Source organism: Dysidea avara, chromosome 12, assembly GCF_963678975.1.
Source record: "Dysidea avara chromosome 12, odDysAvar1.4, whole genome shotgun sequence".
NCBI lineage: Eukaryota > Metazoa > Porifera > Demospongiae > Dictyoceratida > Dysideidae > Dysidea > Dysidea avara.
In genome coordinates this window covers 2,758,007-2,779,457 of record NC_089283.1, presented here as the reverse complement: position 1 = coordinate 2,779,457, position 21,451 = coordinate 2,758,007, and the positions used below count along the sequence as shown (strand labels likewise).

The 21,451-nt window shown below is 40.2% G+C and overlaps 1 protein-coding gene across 1 annotated transcript in view; it reads right to left on the bottom strand.

Moving 5' to 3' along the window:
* LOC136240254 (epidermal growth factor receptor-like) overlaps window positions 1-21,451 on the bottom strand; it is a 44,444-nt gene that overhangs the window by 22,813 nt on the left and 180 nt on the right. The gene's annotated exons all lie outside the window — the stretch shown is intronic.

The window sequence follows — 21,451 nt, the reverse complement described above, 5'->3', positions numbered from 1 at the left end:
AGTTGGACAAGAAACAAAGTTGACTACACTGTATTTTCAAGTAAGAAGAATGTGACTGGGTTTTGTATACTGATTAAACAAGTTAATACGAAAAAAAAAATTTTCAATGGGCTTCTCACTCCAGCAAAGCTTTGCCCCGTGTTGTGGGACAGTGCTGGCTGGGGCAAACACCAGAACAGTAACTGCTTGAGAAGATGATTGTCATTCATTCTAGCAATGTGACTTAACCAATGCAATCATCTACCTGAAATCATATCTGCCAAAGATACAGGCAAAACAACCCTACTACTCATTTCTTCATTATTGGTATGCTGGAAAATCAGCAAAGCTCATGAAATACCTAGCTAGATGTTCTTTGTGTGATCTGACTGTCGCACGACACTGAGGACTATATCAAGACACACGGTAGTGTGTCGTGCGGCCCAAGAAGCCGGCGCGTAACACCCGTGAGTATATTGACAGGAAGAAAGAAAACGCAATTTTCGCACTTCCGTAGCTCTGTGCTGCCTTGATGAAACAAGACGATTTTTGCTGTGGACACTCCCTCCACCTTCAGCACTCCACATTCCAAATTTGAGCGAAATCGCTTCGCGCGTTCCCGAGATATGCGACTTCAAAAATTGGCTTAGTTTCTTGGTTTTTTTTTCTTCTTATTTTTCTTCCTCTTTTCGCACACTTACAAAAGCTGCTATAAAACGCGAACGCCATATCCGATCGCCTTGAAATTTGGCACACAGAAGGGGGGTATAAAGGCGCATCTCGGTACCAACATTGGCTGGAATACGATAAACAGGCAAAGAGTTATGAGGGATTATTCACGAAAAATAACACCAATATGTTGTCACGCCTACAGGGTAAACCGCGTATGGGAAGAAGCTGAAAATCGGAGGGTGAATAGGTTAACTATTGAGCCTCAAACCTTTTGTGGTTTGAAAGAAATAGAGCTAAAAACCAGGAAGATACAACGAAAAAACCAACAGTGTGTAACAATTACGCAATCGAGATTAGCTAATAAAAAACGACTGCTTGCCACGCCTACCAGGTAAACGCTTGGGGTAATGCTTTGAACATCGCTGTACAGATGGAGTTATCATCTTAGAAAGGCTCTTCAATGGTGTAGAAGAATCAGACTTAAAGCCACGGAGTTATAACACGAAATCCAACTTGGTGCAGCAAGTGCGAGATCGAGATACTCTAATAGAGCAGTCATCCTAATAGAGCAGTCATCCTAATAGAGCAGTCACCCGAAGAGAATTCAAGAGATCAGCTAGAAAAAAGTAACCTGTATAGAGATCAGCTACAAACAAGTCACCCTGTAGAGAGATCAGCCATAAACAATTCACCCTGTAGAGAGATCAGCTAGAAGAAGTTACCTTGTAGGGAATTCATGCAACTATAGAAAGAGATAATTCAGCTAGAAGAAATCACCTTGTAGAGTTCAGCTACAAAGAAACCACAATGTAGAGAGTTCAGCTACAAACAAATCACCCTGTAGAGAGATCAGCTAGAAGAAGTTAACTTGTAGAGAGTTCAGCTACAAAGAAACCATCATGTAGAGAGTTCAGCTGCAAACGAATCACCTGTAGAGAGTTCAGCTACAAAGAAATCTCCCTGTAGAGAGATCAGCTAGGAGAAGTTTCCTTGTAGAGAGTTCAGTTACAAAGAAACCACCATGTAGAGAATTCATTTACAAACTAGTGACCCTGTAGAGACATCAGCTAGAAGAAGTTACCTTGTAAAGAGTTCAGCTACAAAGAAACCATTCTGTAAAGAGCTCAGCTGCAAAAAAAAATCACCTGTACAGAATTCCACTACAAACAAGTCACCCTATAGAAAGATCAGCTAGAAGAAGTTACCTCGTAGATAGTTCAGTTACAAAGAAACCACCATGTAGAGAATTCATTTACAAACTAGTGACCCTGTAGAGACATCAGCTAGAAGAAGTTACCTTGTAAAGAGTTCAGCTACATAGAAACCATTCTGTAAAGAGCTCAGCTGCAAACAAATCACCTGTACAGAATTCAGCTACAAACAAATCACCCTGTAGAAAGATCAGCTAGAAGAAGTCACCTTGTAGAGAGTTCAGCTACAAAGAAACCACCATGTAGGGAGTTCAGCTAGAAGAAGTTACCTTGTAGAGAGTTCAGCTACAAAGAAACCATCATGAAGAGAGTTCAGCTGCAAACAAATCTCCCTGTAGAGAGTTTAGTTAGAAGAAGTTACCTTGTAGAGAGTTCAGCTACAAAGAAACCATTCTGTAAAGAGCTCAGCTGCAAACAAATCACCTGTACAGAATTCAGCTACAAACAAATCACCCTGTAGAAAGATTAGCTAGAAGAAGTCACCTTGTAGAGAGTTCAGCTACAAAGAAACCACCATGTAGGGAGTTCAGCTAGAAGAAGTTACCTTGTAGAGAGTTCAGCTACAAAGAAACCATCATGAAGAGAGTTCAGCTGCAAACAAATCTCCCTGTAGAGAGTTCAGTTAGAAGAAGTTACCTTGTAGAGAGTTCAGCTACAAAGAAACCATTCTGTAAAGAGCTCAGCTGCAAACAAATCACCTGTACAGAATTCAGCTACAAACAAATCACCCTGTAGAAAGATCAGCTAGAAGAAGTCACCTTGTAGAGAGTTCAGCTACAAAGAAACCACCATGTAGGGAGTTCAGCTAGAAGAAGTTACCTTGTAGAGAGTTCAGCTACAAAGAAACCATCATGAAGAGAGTTCAGCTGCAAACAAATCTCCCTGTAGAGAGTTTAGTTAGAAGAAGTTACCTTGTAGAGAGTTCAGCTACAAAGAAAACATTCTGTAAAGAGCTCAGCTGCAAACAAATCACCTGTACAGAATTCAGCTACAAACAAACCACCCTGTAGAAAGATCAGCTAGAAGAAGTCACCTTGTAGAGAGTTCAGCTACAAAGAAACCACCATGTAGGGAGTTCAGCTAGAAGAAGTTACCTTGTAGAGAGTTCAGCTACAAAGAAACCATCATGAAGAGAGTTCAGCTGCAAACAAATCTCCCTGTAGAGAGTTCAGTTAGAAGAAGTTACCTTGTAGAGAGTTCAGCTACAAAGAAACCATTCTGTAAAGAGCTCAGCTGCAAACAAATCACCTGTATAGAATTCAGCTACAAACAAATCACCCTGTAGAGAGATCAGCTAGAAGAAATTACCTTGTAGAGAGTTCAGCTACAGTAAAAAGAAACCACCATGTAGAGAGTTCAACTGCAAAGAAATCACCCTGTAGAAAATTCTGCCACAAACAAATTGCCCTGTAGAAAGATCAGTTAGAAGAAGTTATCTTGTAGAGAGTTCAGCTACAAACCATATAGAGAGTTCAGCTAGAAGAAATTGCCTTGTAGAGAGTTCAGCTACAAAGAAACCATTCTGTAAAGAGCTCAGCAGCAAAAAAATCACCTGTACAGAATCCAGCTACAAATAAATCACCCTGTAGAGAGAACAGCTAGAAGAAGTTACCTTGAAGAGTGTTCAGTTACAAAGAAACCACCATGGACAGTTCTGTAATAAATATATGTATTATATATATAATTTGTACATTTACTGATAAAATCAGAAATATTTAAGGTACATCTGCTTCATCTTTTCTTCTTCCTGTGGTAAAGAAAAAAAAAGATAGGTTTAAAAAGTCCCAAAGCAGGCCATAGGCCGGCTTTGGGGTATACAAATACAAAAAGAAGTGAAATCTAATCCAAAACAGCCAAGCTGTAAGAAAAGTGTGCGGCCCACAAAAAGGATATGGTGAAAAAAGATGTAAAATCCAAGGTGGCGGCCAAGAAATGGCTGTGATGGTAGGTTAATGGTAAAAATTTTAATAACGACAATTCAGGTGAATTTTGTGCCAATTGACCAAGCGGCACCAAAATTCACCTGAATTGTTGTTATTAAAATTTTTACCATTAACCTACCATCACAGCCATTTCTTGGCCGCCACCTTGGATTTTACATCTTTTTTCACCATAGCCTTTTGTGGGCCGCACACTTTTCTTACAGCTTGGCTGTTTTGGATTAGATAGTAGTTATGTAGCTACTTATCTCGGATTTAATAATGATGGTTTTCTATCATGTCTCGAGCTAAACCACCCATTAAGGAAGAAGGAAAGAATGCGATGATAACATAGTGAGAAAAGATGTGTAATTACTTATACAGCTATACCTACTACAAAGAAAATAAAGTAAAGTTACAACTACACTACCCAGACTAGCCTACTGTACTTACAAACAAGCATTACGTTACTCAACCAAAATCTAAATCATCCTCTGAGGAGATCATCCTCTAACCACCCATTCGGTTATTTTAGTAACGCTATAGTTGACTGTAATTATGTAGCCAGCTATTCTCACAAAACCAAGTGACATACCTGTAGTAGTAGTATATTACTGAACAAGACACAACGTGGTCAATTTGCTATTAAAGCTCATTTACACAATAGCATTTGTGCTTACAATCCACATATATACACGATTCTTACATCTCTCCCTCCCAAGCTTTTTGGAAGTAGGGTTACAAAAAGTTTTATCTAAAGACTAACAAACCTAATAACAGCATGGCAACTAATAAGTTACAATTATTTATAAAAAAAAGTCAGAGTTCATGGCCAACTTGGATCTTCTATGAGATGTTGTGTACGTTTTCTATCTCTATGTGATTAGCGAGGTTGTGGTAATTGGGCATTCTCAGTACTGGTTTCTTCTAGGTCTTTGAAGTACGGAACTGAAGCAGGTACCCTTCTTCTAATAAATCTACAATTTCTGATGAGTATGATGCCTCTTGTTGTTTTGATATGGTATTGTCTCTGTGTGCTGGCCTATGGCTGTTATGACCTCATAAATATCCCATAACTTGGTTTGGTGATTTTACACTACTACATTAGTGCCTACTGTTATATCAGGGAGGGAATGATCTGATGTACTATAGTATCTTCTACTTGACTCCACACTTGTTGCGAATTTGGTTGCAGCCTCTGCCTTGCTATGTAGACCTTTGGTGGGCGGGCAGTACATCCTGGATTGGATGGCCATAAAGTTTCTGTGCAGGTGACAAGGCATCTTTTCTGGATGGAGTGTTCCTGTATTGTAAAAGAGCTCTGCACAATTTATCGTCCTACCATTCCATGATGCCCTTATAATCCTTTTCATTAATTTCACTGCTGCCTTCACTTTCCCATTGCTCTGAGGATAATGTGGAGTGGAGGTTTGGTGGTAGAATCTCCACTGCTGAGAGAATGACTGGAACTGTTTCGATGTGAATTGTGGTCCCTTAACTGACCAAAAAAAAGTCAGGCACAGCAGTTTTGCTGAACAGTTCTGTGAGCCCTGCAACCATGTGGGTTGAAGTAATGTCTCTACCCATTGGAATTATTGTTGGCCAGTCTGAAAAGCAGTCTACTACAACTAGATAATATCTTCCTGCATGATAAAATCTGCTGCGATCTCTTGAAATGGCGCCCTTAAAGGTTTAGGCTTCATGATAATTGGTTCCTTTGGTTGTGACAGTAAATGGTCTTGATACTGCTTACAAGCCAATATTACTTGATCAACGTCATGATGCATAACTGGCCAGTACACTGTAAGGTGTGCTCTTTGTTTGGTGCATGTTGAGCCCTGATGAGCATCGTGCAGGTGAGATAACACCTTTGCATGCATTGAGTAGGGTATGACAAGATGGCAACCATACACGACTAAATCTTCCTCAATTGAGAGATGTTGCTGGATTTGCCAATATGCTTTGCATTCTTCTGGTAACATATGATGGTGGTCTGGGAACCCTGATGTGATATAATGCTTCAACTGTTTGTATAAGCTCTATTTGCATATTTGCACAACTCTTGCATGTGATTGTTCTCCAATCTGCCCTGATGAAGGCTTTTAATCTCTGCTGTAGTAAATTAATCATTGCTTTCAGCTAGTAATTCCTGTGGTGTAGGAAAACTGACCAGACTTTGAGATAAAGCATCTGGGGCCTGATTTGTGGCACCCTTATGCCAGATTGCCTTATACTTGTAGGACATGATTTTCATGCGCATGTGTTGCAGGCGTGGATTTTCAATTTTGTCCAGCCTATGACCATTCAAAATTGGGATTAGTGGGTTGTGATCTGTCAAAACCTCAAAATAAGGTTAGCTTGTCAAAAACATGTTGCAGTTCCACATGGCCCATGATACCGTTAACAGTTAGAGTTCAATGACTGCATACATGGCTTCAGTGTCTGGGAGGTAGCATGATCCCGCTTGCACTAAATTCCATGTGTCATCATTATCTTGCTGTTGCAGTATAAAACCTAAACCCTGTCTGCTAGCATTCGTACATAACTGTGTTGGCTTATTGACATCAAAAAATGCTAACACTGGAGCTGTTGCCAGGAATTATTTTGTGTTGGCTATAGCTGCGTCATACTCAGTTGTCCACAAAACTCATTCTTGGTACTGAGGAGTGGCCAAAGTGGTACTAAAAGCTCTGTAATTGTGTTGGTGCCTGAGGGATAACTGGTTAACTAATCCTACAAAGGATCGCAATTCTGTTTGTGTGGTAGGCGTGGGAAAGTGTGATATGGCAGCTGTGATGAAGGGATCTAGCTGATAGCCCTGTGATGACAATCTAAATCCTGCAAAAGTGACATCCTGCCAACAAAATTTCCATTTTTGACTGCTAATGGATATTCGTTTGTCTTTGCAATGTTACAGAATTGTTTCACATGTAATATATGTTCTGTGGGATCCTTATCATATATGAAGATTATTATTATTATTGTTAATTAGCAAAGCCCACTAGGGGCAACATGCTAATGAGCATTACAATTACATAGCGTTCTTAAATGTTTCGAGATCAACTGTGTCAATGTCAGGAATTTGTAGGGAGTAGATGTTATCAACTATCCTCTGATATCCCGATAAACCTTCCAAGGCTTCAGCCATTCAGCAGTTGTAGAGTGCTCCACAATAGATGTCAAAGACCGTAAGGAGCACGTAAGTATTTAAACCTGTCAAATGGTGTGATGAATGTTGTTAGCTCTTGGCTTTCTTTTGCCAAAGAGCACTGGTGATAGCCTTTCATAGCTGTGAAGTATTTTGCTTCCTGCATGGGAAGCTATGTCTGCAACAGCTTCCGCTGGAGTCGGTGATTGGTAGCGTTCATGTACTACAAATTTATTGAACTTTGATAGATCTACATACATTCAAATTCAGTCAGTTCCTTTCTTTGGGGTGGCGATGATCGGTGCACACCATTGGGTTGCTTCTGTCACTAGAGCAATGATGCCTTGTTGCTGGACCAAGTCTAGTTCGTTCTTTAGCTTTTCCTGATATGCAAAAGGTATTGTCCATGGTGTTTTGACGCAAAATGGAATGGGATCATCTTGTAGTGTGATAGTGAACTGCTCTCCCTCCATTACCCTCACCTGGCCATCAAATACGGTAGGATATTCTGCCATAATTTCTTTAGAAGTTGGTAGGCAACCATTTCTACTTCAGTCTTCTGTATGGTAACTCTGCTACTCTGGTTTGCCTGAATTGGTGCTGGGTAATGGTTAAGTAGAATGCCCAGTCTCCTTGTTGCTCTCCATGAAATAATGGTTCCTGTCACACCTGGGGAGAAAGTGAAGCTCATCATTGTAGCTATTGCTTTTGTTTTAATCGAAATATTACTGGTATGCACCCAATTGGTTGCATGCCCTGTCCATTTACTGCTTTGGGTATGACCCTTGATGGGAGTAGGTTAAGTGGGTGGTAGCCTAGGGTTTCAAGGATGTCTGTTCCAGCTGATGATATGTCTGCTCCTGAATTGGGTAGACGTTCCAGTGCGATCCACGTTCATACACACAGTCCAGTTATTCCTTCCGACACAGCAGGTAACAGAACCAGCTCCGCACATAACAGTGAGCATAGTTGCTCACAGCATTAACTCCTGGAGAAGTTTGCCCCATTGGCATTGGCTGTTGTGTGAGCCTACCGACTTATCATCTTCTTGTTGATTATTTTCTGATGACTGTATTTTGTACAGAAAGATTGATACACCAGATGATGCTAAAATACTTCAAGAAGATTTGAGAAAACTGGAAATATGGGAAGAGACCTGGGGAATGAAATTCAATATAGAGAAATGTAGGATATTAACAATCACATTAAAACATAATCCTTACATTGCGGAATACACCTTCCATGGCAAAAAAACTAAATCCTGTTGCAAATGCTAAATACTTGGGTATCAATTTTGACAGCAAGCTTCCATTCAACCATCATGTGGACACTGTTTGCCAAAAAAGCTAATAACACTTAAGTATTCTTACGAAGAAATCTGAAACACTGTCACCAAAGAGTTAAGCTAGATGCTTACAAGACATTTGTTCTACCAATTTTCAACTATGCTGCGACAGTCTGGTCTCCCACACACAATACTGCATCAATAAATCAGAAGCTGCTCAGAAACGTGCCACTCGTTTTATTGTGTCAGATTATCATTGATTAAGTAGTATATCACGTATCCTAAATTCATTAAAGTTGAAATCCATAGTGTATCACCAAACAAGACTTTGTCTCTTGATGCTCTACAAGATTGTCAGTCACCTAGTAGAGCTTCCTATCCCCAGTATTAATGTACATTCTACAAGATGTTTACGAGGAAACCAGGATGATAAGTTCATCAAACCATCTGCTACTGTTGATGTATACAAATTTAGTTTTTATCTAAGATCAATTACTCTATGAAATCAACTACCAATCAATGATATTTTTTCCCTAAATGATTTTGATAGCATTCTTCAATCAACACTGACACAGTTGATGGGGCTTTCATCACGTTGTCTCTTCATCCTGCTACCCCCAGAGCAATGGGAAAGTTGAAGCTACAGTCAAATCTATGAAGAAGCTACTATGCAATTGCTGGACAGGGAGATCACTGGATTATGAAAAATTTTGCAGAGCTCTGCTGCAGTACAGAAACACTTGCAGCAAAAAAGATGGGCTATTTCCTGCACAAAAACTATTTGGGCATCCGGTGCAAGACATTCTACCAGCCCACCATCATGCTTTCTCACCAGAGTGGCAATGTCCTCTTGCAATGGCAGAACAACAGTGTCAAGATAATCTGGCATCATCTGCTAAATTCTACAATCAACATGCCCACACACTGCCTGTCATTGTCATTGGATCACATGTTGCTGTCCAAAATCCCCAAAGTAAAGCTTGGGACATCTATGGTATCGTCACTGAGATCAACCCACAACGTTGCTACTACATTAAGACTAAAGGGGGCAGAGTGCTATTAGTTCGCAACCGCCGCTTTCAGGTGTGCACGTGCAGCTAATAAACCTGCATTTTTAAAAGCCCGTTTAACTTCCCTACTGCATCATGATAATGTATATACTCTACTCTACTATATGCACACGTATCAAGACACATGGCATAGTGTGTCGTGCGGCCAAGAAGCCAGCACGCAACACCGTGAGTATATTGAAAACGCGATTTTCGCACCTCCATAGCTTTGTGCTGTCTTTACGAAACAAGACAAATTTTGCTGTGGATACACCCACCAAACTTTACATACCATTAAACAGTCAAGATTAAAAACAATCACTTGCCACACCTACTAGAAAACCGTTCAGGGGAACTATTTGAAAATTGGTGTACAGGTGGAATAATCATCTCAGAAAGGCCCTTCAACGGTGTAGAAGAATCAGACTTAAAGCAACAGAGTTATAACACGAAATCCAGCTTGGTATAGCAAGTGTGAGATTGAGGTACTCTAATAGAGCAGCCACCCTAATAAAACAAACTGTGTTGTAATGTATGACATTTTTGCTAATTTTGCGCATGCGTGTAATGAGAGTTTGTGCGTTACAGACTGTAACAAGAAACAGTCATGGCTAAGTTGAACCCGTTGACACATGGCGCCCAACGTGGGGCCCGAAGTCTCTGAAACAAGTATTCCTTGGTGCCGGGTGTTTTAAATAGGCACCCAAAGAAGTAAGTCGCCCTAATTTTGTGAATTGTTGCTGTCGCCTTTTTCGTGTACGAATAGAGTCATGTCTACCAAACTTGAGAGATTAAAGAACAAGAGAAAGGGACATCGGGGAGTCGTTTCTAGACTGATCAACGAAGCCACGCCGATTCTAGAAGGAGAGAGCAATGAGAAAGTTGCGAATCGTCTGAGAACTATCAGTTCAAAGCTGGAAGAAAAATTACAGTTATTACAAACGTTTGATGAAAGTTTGATGTCACTAATCGACGTGAAAGAAATAGAAAAAGACATAATGGAATCAGATTTGATAACTGATAAGATCGAGCAGGTACGGAGTGAGATAGAAATCTTTTTGAATAAAGTAGTGGATAAAACATCGAGAATTGCTACACCGCCTGCCGTGCATCCTCCTGAACACGTGCCTACTGAGCACGTGAGTCTTCCAACCACGCCCATCGTCGATACGAAAGCAGTAGGTCATAGCACACCCGTGAAGAATAGTGAAATCCTTACCTCTTCAGTCCTTAGTAAGGATTCAAGTATAAGAGTTGCTGGAGTTTAGCCAAAACTACCCAAACTGCATTTAGGCCACTTCAACTAAATCTTTTGTTTCTCGGGCAAAATTCAGCCAAATAAAGGTCGGTAGGTTGGTAAAATAAAAATAAAAATAGGCTATTTGCTAGCTGAAGAGTGATATTGTGAGTCAAACGGTGGCTAAGCTACATTACGGTTGCTGTATCACTTGCGAGTAGGCAGCTATATGTTGAGATATTTAGTGTTACCTATACTTTTTGAGAGCTTAAAGATAAATTTGCAACTCCTTCGTGGCATTGCCACTCTTTGCAAGGTGATCACGTGATTAACATAATTATTTTATACTGAAAAATATAGGGTCGGTTGGGCCCGAGAAACAAAAGATTTAGTTGAAGTGGCCTTACCGAAGTTCACAGGAGACATTACAAGGTTCAAGACCTTTTGGGATAGCTTTAATAGTGCTATTCATATGAGTACAGATCTGTCACCAATTGAAAAATTCAATTACCTAAAGGCATTATTGGATGGCCCAGCTGCCAATGTCATACAAGGGCTGAGTCTGACTGAAGATAATTACCTGGCAGCGGTGGAATTAGTTAAGGATCGTTATGGCAAGCCTGACCAAATAATCGCTGTGCATATGGATGATTTGTTGAAATTGCCGACTTGTGCTGGTGATAAATTGTCACAACTCCGTGTGGTCTATGATAAGATAAACATGAATATAAGATGTCTAGAAGTGTTGGGCATTAAGGCTGAACAGTATGGATGTTTTTTGATACTTATCATCATGTCAAAGCTGCCTGATGATGTCAGATTGCAGATAGCAAGAGTGACCACGAGAGATGTGTGGGATGTGAACGAATTAATGAAGGTAATGAAGACGGAGGTTGAGGCTCGAGAGATCAGCAGTACAGTAAGGGTGAGTGGGGGCGTGCCAATGAAACTCCTAAGAGGACAAACATACCTGTCACAGCATCAGCCTTGGTGTCAAGGGATTCAGGGCACAAAATACATTGTGTCTATTGTAGAGGTGCTCATTACTCAGCTGCTTGTGACAAGGTGATTAGTTGCCAGGCTCGTAGAGAATTGTTGAAGGACGGTGTTTCCTGTGTCTATCAGTTGGTCACCGAGCTAGTCAGTGCTCGACCCAAAGAAGATGCCACAAATGTGGGCGGCGACATCACCAGTCGATATGTGAACCTCCGAGTTCAGCTGATCCTCGAAGCGCCAGTGACACCACACAGAGTGCTGAAGATACCACCTTGTCAGTATCACAAACCAAGTCCAAGGTGCTGTTGCAAACAGCCAGAACCAAGGCTTTTGCCTCTGATGGGGAACTGTTTCCTGTTCGGATGCTGTTAGATAGTGGGAGTCAGCGCTCCTATATTACCAACAATTTGATGCAGCAGTTACAACTGCAACCTATACGAAGAGAGCGTTTAAATCTTAACACATTTGGAAATGATCAGTTTAACAAGAAAGAGTGTGACGTGGTGCAAGTGAGACTTCTAGGGTCCACAGATGATATCATTACTATAAAAGCCCTAAGTTTCCCATCGATTTGTTCACCGCTACCCAAGCTGTAGACTTGGGTCAGTTCCCTAGTTTTCAGGGGCTAGAGCTAGCTGATAGTGGAGAATTTGATTCAGGTACTCATACTACAACCGTTGACCTTTTAATAGGATCAGATCATTATTGGGATGTAGTAACTGGGAACATTATTCGAGGAGATAGTGGTTTAGTGTCAGTTAGCAGCAAGTTTGGATGGCTAGTCTCAGGCCCTACAAAGGGTATCGGAAGATCATTAACTTGTGTCTCAACCAGCTTAATGGTTGAAGGTTCAGACGTTATTGAAACTGCTCCGGTAATAGACTCTGATATCACTAGGGAGCTTAGACGATTCTGGGAGTTGGAATCCCTTGGTATTACTGAAGAATCAAACACGATTGACAGTCTGGCGTTTCCACAAGATACCAAATTTGACTGGACACTTGGACGATACATGGTTGACCTTCCATGGAGACATGGATGCTGGCCTCAATCTAATGGCTTTTCACAATGTTTAGTATTACAGGACATGATTAACCATGAAGAAGGCAACATGTCACCTAGTAATCAAGATGAGGTGAAGATACTGGGAATAATATGGGATATAAATGCAGATGAATTTCAGTTTGATTTTCAAGGTATCATTGGCTACATACAATCATTGTCACCAAGTAAGCGATCGGTTCTCAAATTGTCAGCAAAGATTTTTGACCCGCTTGGTATGCTGAGCCCATTTACCGTTGGTATGAAGATGTTATTTCAAAAGATATGTATGGAGAAAACAGATTGGGAACAGACATTGGATGGAGAGCTTCTTATTAGATGGAATTTTTTGATCAAAGTACTAACAGCCCTAGTCAAGATTAAGGTTCCTCGGTGCTGCTACATGGGAACCGCCACACCTATCAGTCATCAGCTACATGGATTTAGCGATGCATCTGAACATGCATTTGCAGCAGTCATTTACCTCCAAACTGTTTACAATGATGGGAGCATCAGCGTCCATCTCCTAGCATCCAAAACCAGTGTAGCTCCTATGAAGAAACAGACTATACCAAGGTTAGAACTATTGGGTGCCAACATATTAGCTCGTTTATTTAACGCCGTACAGAAGATTTTAAAGTCTCTTCCCCAAGTGACGGGGTATTGTTGGACAGATTTGTATACAGTACTTTGTTGGATCAAGAACCCTGGGCCTTGGAAACAGTACGTTCAACATCGAATCAAGGAATTACATAAATTGACAGACAAAAATAGTTGGAGATTTTGTCCAGGTAGTCAAAACCCGGCAGATTTACCTTCACGCTCCTGCAAGGGACAAGAATTGGTAAACAAGAAAGTGTGGTGGAATGGACCAGAATTCTTGACTAAACCATCAGAGATTTGGCCAGACATGCCCACTAAGCTGAACACTGAACTAGCCGAGACAGAAAGAATACAGAAACCACCAGTGATCAGCATTACTCATTCCCTTGTAAGTTCACAGAATAGTCATGAATGCTGCTTGAACATTGAAGCTATTATGGATGTATCTAGATATCGATCATTGCTTAAACTGATGAAGGTGACTGGATTGGTGTTGAAATTCATTTCAGTGCTGAAGAACCGTCGAGCTAAGGGACCAAACATTTTAGATGCAGAAGATTTGAGGCAAGCAGAAGATGTATGGGTTACATCCATACAGTTAAACTCTTTTCCAGATGAACGCAGCAAACTTGTTTCAGGGGAAGTTGTTGTTTACAGAAGCCAGCTCATGCTGTTTTTGTCAGAGGAAGGGCTTATCTGTTGTAAAGGACGACTGAATGAGGCTAATTTGCCATCTCATATGAAGAATCCTGTTCTGTTGCCAACACGACATCCTTTTACTGAACTCATAATCAAGGACAGGCATCATTCTGTGAAGCACAATGGAATACAAGAGACACTGGCTTTGATAAGGGAGAACTTTTGGATTGTGAAGGGGAGAGAAGCAGTGAAGAAGGTGTTGAGGAAATGTGTTGTTTGTAAACGATATGAAGGGAAGCCATATCCTACACCTATGATTGCTGATCTGCCAGCAGAACGTGTAAGTTCGGAACCACCATTCACACATACTGGAGTTGATTTCGCTGGGCCATTGTATGCAAAGCCAACCAAGGAATCCGAAGAAGTTGTAAAACTTTATGTGTGTCTGTTCACTTGTGCCTCTACCTGAGCATTACATCTCGAAGTTGTTCAAGATTTGTCAGCTCCAACTTTTCTCCAAGCATTTCGTCGATTTTGTGGCCGTAGAGGCTTACCGTCTACCATGATGTCAGATAATGCGAAGACTTTTAAGGCCAGTGCAGTTGAAGTACAAAAGGTAGTACATTCACAAGAGATACATGAGTATTTGACAAACAAAAGGGTTATTTGGAAGTTTATCATAGAGAAGGCCCCCTGGTGGGGAGGCTTTTGGGAGAGGTTGGTAGGCATGGTCAAGCGTTGTTTAAGAAAGACATTAGGGAGAAGTACCCTTACTGTAGAAGAGTTGACCACTGTGATCGTAGAGATTGAGTCCACCTTGAACAACAGGCCCTTAACATTTTTGTATGATGATGAACAGGGCATGTCACGTGCATTGACGTCAGCAGATTTGATTTATGGACACAGACTAGCAATTACTCCTAGCAGCAGACAGTTTGAAATAGATAATACCTCCCAGAGTTTAACACGAAGGGCTCGATACCAATATCAACTCTTGAAGAGCTTCGTCTGACAATGGCAGAGGGACTACTTGTTGAGCTTGAGGGAAAGAGCTATCAACCATGGGAGCCAGAAGAATTCGATGATCAAAGAAGGTGATATAGTTGTACTGAAAGAAGACTGCACAGCTCGTTGTTTATGGAAGCTAGCCAAGATTGTTGAATTGATAACCGGAAGAGATGGCAGAACTCAAGCGGCTAAGGTGCAGTTGCTTAGTAAGGATAAGGTCACAACCATTCATCGACCAGTACAACATCTTGTACCATTAGAAGTGAACTGAAACTGTAGATTATATTTCGTTCCTTTAAAACTGTTATAGTAGGATTAGTAGGTTTTGATTACCTGGGGTAATCAACCCCCGGGAGTGTTGTAATGTATGACATTTTTGCTAATTTTGTGCATGCGTGTAATGAGAGTTTGTGCGTTAACAAGAAACAGTCATGGCTAAGTTGAACCCGTTGACACAAACTGTTCACCATATAGTCTAAGAGTACAGTTACATTACAAGTTTCCTGTGGAAATTTCAGTCACATACACATTTCCCTGTAGAGTATTCAGCTGCAAACAATTCAGCCTGTATTGAGTTAATTAATTAATGACTAATCAACACAATTGTAATAATTACTGAATAACATTGTTAAATGTATACACGAATAGTTAATAAACAATTAAAATTTTTCTCTATCATAGCTATCCAGAGCTAATCCTATTCCTATAGAAAAGAAAAAGACGAGTTAAAAGTCAGGGGCGTAGCCAGGATTTTTTGAAGGGGGGTTCCAGCACCAGCATTGAGTTACTAGAAGCTGGGGGCGCAGTCCCCAGCCGCTGAGAGACTTTCAATATTTTAATAAATTAAAACTCAGCAAATTGCTATATTTTATGCAAAAAGTACATTAATTATGATGCATTAAGTGCCCCTGGGATGAAGGTAGTACTAGATAAAGTCACCTAGTGGAAACAGACAGCATAACACATAGAGACACATATAGTAATCTGTAAGTGATGGTTATATCTCACTGTGGTATAGGGGCCATGAATCCACTGATACAAATGACAATCAAAACAATATAACTATACAAATATGCATAGCATGAATTCATTTCGTATAACACAAGTGATAAATTACTGGAGCTCTATATCTTTAAACACTGCACACCAAAGCTATAGCAGTATAAGGTCATGCTAAGTTTTGCATTTAATGTTGGAATGTCTGAAAAACTTCATATGGACATGGATATTTACATGCATGTTCTATTAGAGTAGACCTGACTGCTCTATTAGAGTATATACCTGACTGCTCTATTAGAGTATATCGATCTTTTAAACAAGTTTTGAAGAGGGCTCATGTTACCTCTGTAAATCCTTCCCTGAGAGATGAATGTAAGTTTTATCAATTGTTGTGCTGTGCCATTACACTATATTGCTAACTTATTTAGTCCTGCCACACTAAATGGTGTGTTAGGATACTGCTTGCAGAAGTCTAAATTTTACAGGGGGGGTTCCTGAACCCCCCGGAACCCCCCTCCCTACGCCCCTGAAAGTGATACCCAAAGCTGGCCATAGGTTGGTTTTAGGTATGAAATCACAAAAAGAAGTGATGTCTAACCAAAAACAACCAAGCTGTAAAAAAGGGTGCAGCCTCCAAAAACATCACGGTGAAAAAAGATGTGAAAAAAACAATTGTGGGATTGGAGGAGGTTGCCATATTATGTCCTCTGTGATACTTCATGTCAATGGGTGTATTGGACTTGTCTTACACTGTTTTGGTTGTTTAACATTCCCTGGAAACACCCTGGAAACACCTAGGACGCTACCTGGAGTCTACTTTGGGGCTAGTTGGCCACATAACGCCAACAATACAAAATTGAAGCACAAGTTTACGCTGGCTTAACTCATTTACCGGTACCAGTAAAGGCCAGACAATCGTTCTGTTTGTTTTGTCTGTTCTTGCTTTGTTTCTACCAGAAGTACGAGTTCATATATGTATGAGTTACTATGACAACCAATACTCCACACTCCAAAAGAAAAAGGGCACTGCAGAACTCACCAGGCAAAAATTCAATGATCTGTCCGGTCTGTTTAGATAGCATAATAGATGCCACTGATGATACAGATGGTCAGAAAGCGATTTTCTGTGAAGGTACTTGGATCCACCTGCAATGTGCTAGACTATCTCAAACTCTATTCAAAATACTACAGGAAAGTGAAGATCCCTTTTACTGTCCCCATTGCCGCCTGATCACACAGGACAAACAGCTGCAGGAGTTGAAGACTATGGTAGAGAACCTATTAAAGGAGGTGGTCTTACTTAACGCCGCAGTATCTGAAAATCAAACAATTCAATCTTCTACTTCTCAGCATCAATTCCAGCAAGAAACACAGACAATTACCAACAATTTTAAACCTACTTTAAGCACACAAATCCAGCCATCTACTACCACCAAGGTGATGAACAGAGCCAATGAAGGAGACTGTAAGTTCCAGGGGTGGAGGAAGTAGTTGATATGAGGGGGGGGGGCTGACCAGGGGTGGATCCAGACTTAGGGTAAAAAAAATTAACTGAAGCACTACATTGTCTCTGGTTTGATAAGGTGAGACCAAAAAAAAAAAAAGAAAAAAAAAAAAAAAGGTCACAACCAGCTGACAATAGCTGCCCACCTCACCAGCTACAAATTTATACTGATAAACTACATAAAAATTCTTACATAGCTCACTACACACTGCTCTAATACTGTAATTGCTTTATTAGAGTGACTGCTCTATTAGAGTATCTCGATCTTGATCACGGTTTTCAGCCCCACTCCAAGAAGGATAATTTCGCGTGATATCATTCTGAGGGGGGGGGGGCTTCAGCCCCCTACCCCCCCTTTCCGCCGCCTGTGGTAAGTTCAATGTGGTAATTTATGGCATAGATGAATGTAGCAAGGGAACACCCAGGCGTGAACGATTTAATCATGATTCAGATAAAGTTACCACCATAGTCACCGAATCTGAAAGCAGAATACATCCTCTATCAATAAGAGACATTTTAAGACCGGGTAAATATCATGATCATTCTCAGAAACCTCGACCAGTACTTGTCAGATTCAACAGAGCTATTGACACGTCACTGTTGTTATCTAAAGCTAGTAAGTTGCCAAAATACATCAGAGTTAAACCAGACATGTCTCAAGAAGAACGCCATATTGATCGTGAGTCACTTCTCTTAAAGAAAGATGGAATTTAATTCAAAAGGGAATTCAACGTAAAGTAATCAAAATGGCTAGCTACGACTGGTGGGGTCTATTCTACGGAACGGAACGGAACGGAATCATGGACTAAACTACGGAACGGGACGCTTTCTCAAAATGAAGCCTGCAGCATACCATTGCTGAAACTTCCCTTACAAGTTATCGATGGACCTCCAGCCGGTGAGTAAACAAAGCCCCAAGAAAGATAGAAACAATTGAAGGACTGATTGTGGGTTTTAGTCGGTTGTCATTAGTAACGAAGTACTTATTGTGGGATTAGCTGTCTCAGTGATGTTTATCTAAGAAGGGCAGTTAATGGATCGCTTATTTTTCTCTAAAGCTTACAGTGTGTACCTTGTTTATGCTTAGTGTGACTATAGACTACAGTCTGGGGCCAGCATTTCAATCATAAATCAGTACAGTAATGAGTTGAAGTTTTTCTGCTGTTTGATAAAAAGCTTACCAAGTCTTCGACTGTTAGCCTTGAATCAATACTTGAGACCACCGACAAAATCAACCAGATCTCCTAAACTTTTCATGCATCCATGCTCATAGCTACCAGACCTTGATTTGGATCTTATCAAGATCCTAAGGATTTCTAGAGTGTAACATTCCACATGCTTCTTTCCATACAATGAAACTAGCATGTACTGTAATTCGCTGCAACAGTGTGGCTTGTGTGGGCTCCCTGGAAGTCTACCTTGAAATATCAACTACAGCAGATCTAGTGCAGAGTGCACTTCGTAGCAAGAACCTGTGATCCCACTGGACCAGCTACATGGACTAAGAATCCTCACTCGAAAATAGTGGTGAAAAAATGTTAAGATTATCCCAACATGTGAAGTTATTTGATGCGCATACATCCACTTAGCAACATATTCAAGACAAGAAATTACCACCTTTTAGTCTCCAACCTTCACCTTCATCCAAGACCCAGCTCATACCAGTCCACCTTTATTCTATCAGTGATTTTGTGAAATTATATATCTAACCTAGCCAAAGACTTTGCCACTCTAATTCACATCATTTCTTTATAATCACCATATTGTATAATTGCCACTGTGTATATCTTTATTTGTAAAGTACAAAATAGTTAGGTATGTAAATTGTAAGGCAGGATTCTATTGACTGAGAAAATTTAAACAAACTTAAAATTTAGAAGACAACAATTATGACAGTCAATTTGCTTTAATTTGGATATTTAATGACTTGCAACCCAAATCTAGGTTTACTCGTCTTTGCCATCTAACAGGTTATAGTAAAGGAGTTTTCAGTCAGTAAGAACTCAGGGTCACACCAGATCCTCTACACATAATAAACTCAAACATCGTCTTCATATTACCAACTTAAATAGAAACTCTTATTTCCATCGTCTTCCTCGTTTGTGGAATGCTCTTCCTGTAATCAATACCAATTTATCAATTGCAACCATCAAGGCTAAACTAAAGAAATTTATGTGGGATCATTTTGTAACTCATTTTGATGATGACAATCACTGTACCTACCATTATCTATGTCCGTGCAGCAAATGTCACGATCTCTCGCCACCATCAAACTTTCAAACACTATAGCTAAGTTATAATTAGTTAAAGTAATTATAATGTATGTATAACTTGTGTTTTTAGGCTGCAAGCACCAGTTGCTTGCAGACCCTTGGCATACTTGCCATAAAGTAATAATAAAATAAATAAAGAAACATCAACAAGAGTATCATCCAACTCACATGTACTTGTAAAATACTACATATACTTTATTAAGTAGCACACAATAATTATAGACTATTAGTACATAATTATATAAGGCAAGAATTTTTACAGTTAAAACATGGTATGATTTTCTTTTTAATGAGAAAAAATTCTTATCAATGTCCAAAAATTTGATGAATCCATGCATCTCATCAACCTTCACATTGGTGGTCTAAACTTTCTGAAAGTGATACCACGCACTGTATTTAAATAAAATCGAGTTATGATCAACTAGCCTTTTCCTGTCACACCAGTGTCTTTCTGGTTTCTGAAGACAATTTCAGGAAATTCTATTGTGATTATGCTCTGAAACCAATGAAATTGATTAACCTTCTAAATATTGTACTATCTCATCAATATCAGCAGAAACAATTAACTGCATGACATCATCCGATCAGCTATACTGTATATATCCAGTAACAGCCTCACGATCATGTAATAAATGAATTAAAGAGCACTACTAGGGAAACAATCATTGAGAAGGCTAATCTTGTTGTTAATGAAAACTAACAATCAATCCTTTAATAGGGGTATGTTTGATCACACGCTGCCGCTGGAGGTCTGCTGATAACTTGTAATGAGGATAGTTTCAGCAATGAGTTGCCGCAATTTGAGAAAGCACTCCATTCCATAGTTCAGTCCATCGATGTTATTATTATCTGGGGGGAAAAGGGCAGACAGCAAAGCTGATTAAGCCCAAAAAATCATTCCATTCTGTTCTGTACCATAGATCCCACCTGTTTAGTTAATGGATCCATGCACTTATAGTGATGTTCACAGAATATAGCCTCCTTGCGGCACACAGCCCAGTCCGCCAGAATGTTTGCGCTTCACACACTGCACAAAATTCCTTACATTTTGACTGAGTTCCTTCAGCTGGCTCTTTCTTATCACCATTGCCTTCTGTTTGTTTCCTTTGTAGCACACAACATTCAGTGTACTGACTTATGATTGAAATGCTGGCCCCAGACTGTAGTCTATAGTCACACTAAGCATAAACAAGGTACACACTGTAAGCTTTAGAGAAAATAAGCGATCCATTAACTGCCCTTCTTAGATAAACATCACTGAGACAGCTAATCCCTCAATAAGTACTTCGTTACTAATACAATCAGTCCTTCAATTGTTTCTATCTTTCTTGGGGCTTTGTTTACTCACCGGCTGGAGGTCCATCGATAACTTGTAAGGGAAGTTTCAGCAATGGTAAGCTGCAGGCTTCATTTTGAGAAAGCGTTCCGTTCCGTAGTTTAGTCCATGATTCCGTTCCGTAGAATAGACCCCACCCTACGACTCAGCGAAGCAATAAACTTTTAATTCAGTTATTAATTCAGTCTTCGTTGGTAGAGCTGATGGGTACCTCCAACAATTGATTAGCTAGTCTCTATCACTACATTTAAACAGTTAATAATATTTGCCCACATAACACACTTTTACATGCCGGTGTACATTTACACCCGCTTGTCGAGTTCTGTACATTACATATGAATCCAAGGTGGCGGCCAAGAAATGGCTGTGATGGTAATGGCAAAATGTTTAATAACGACGATTCAGGTGACTGATTTCATGCCGAATCCTCGGTGAAACTTGGCAAATTCACCTGAATTGTCGTTATTAATTTTTTTGCCATTAACAGCCATTTCTTGGCCGCTACCTTGTATTTCACATCTTTTTTCACCCTGACATTTTTTGAGGCCGCAC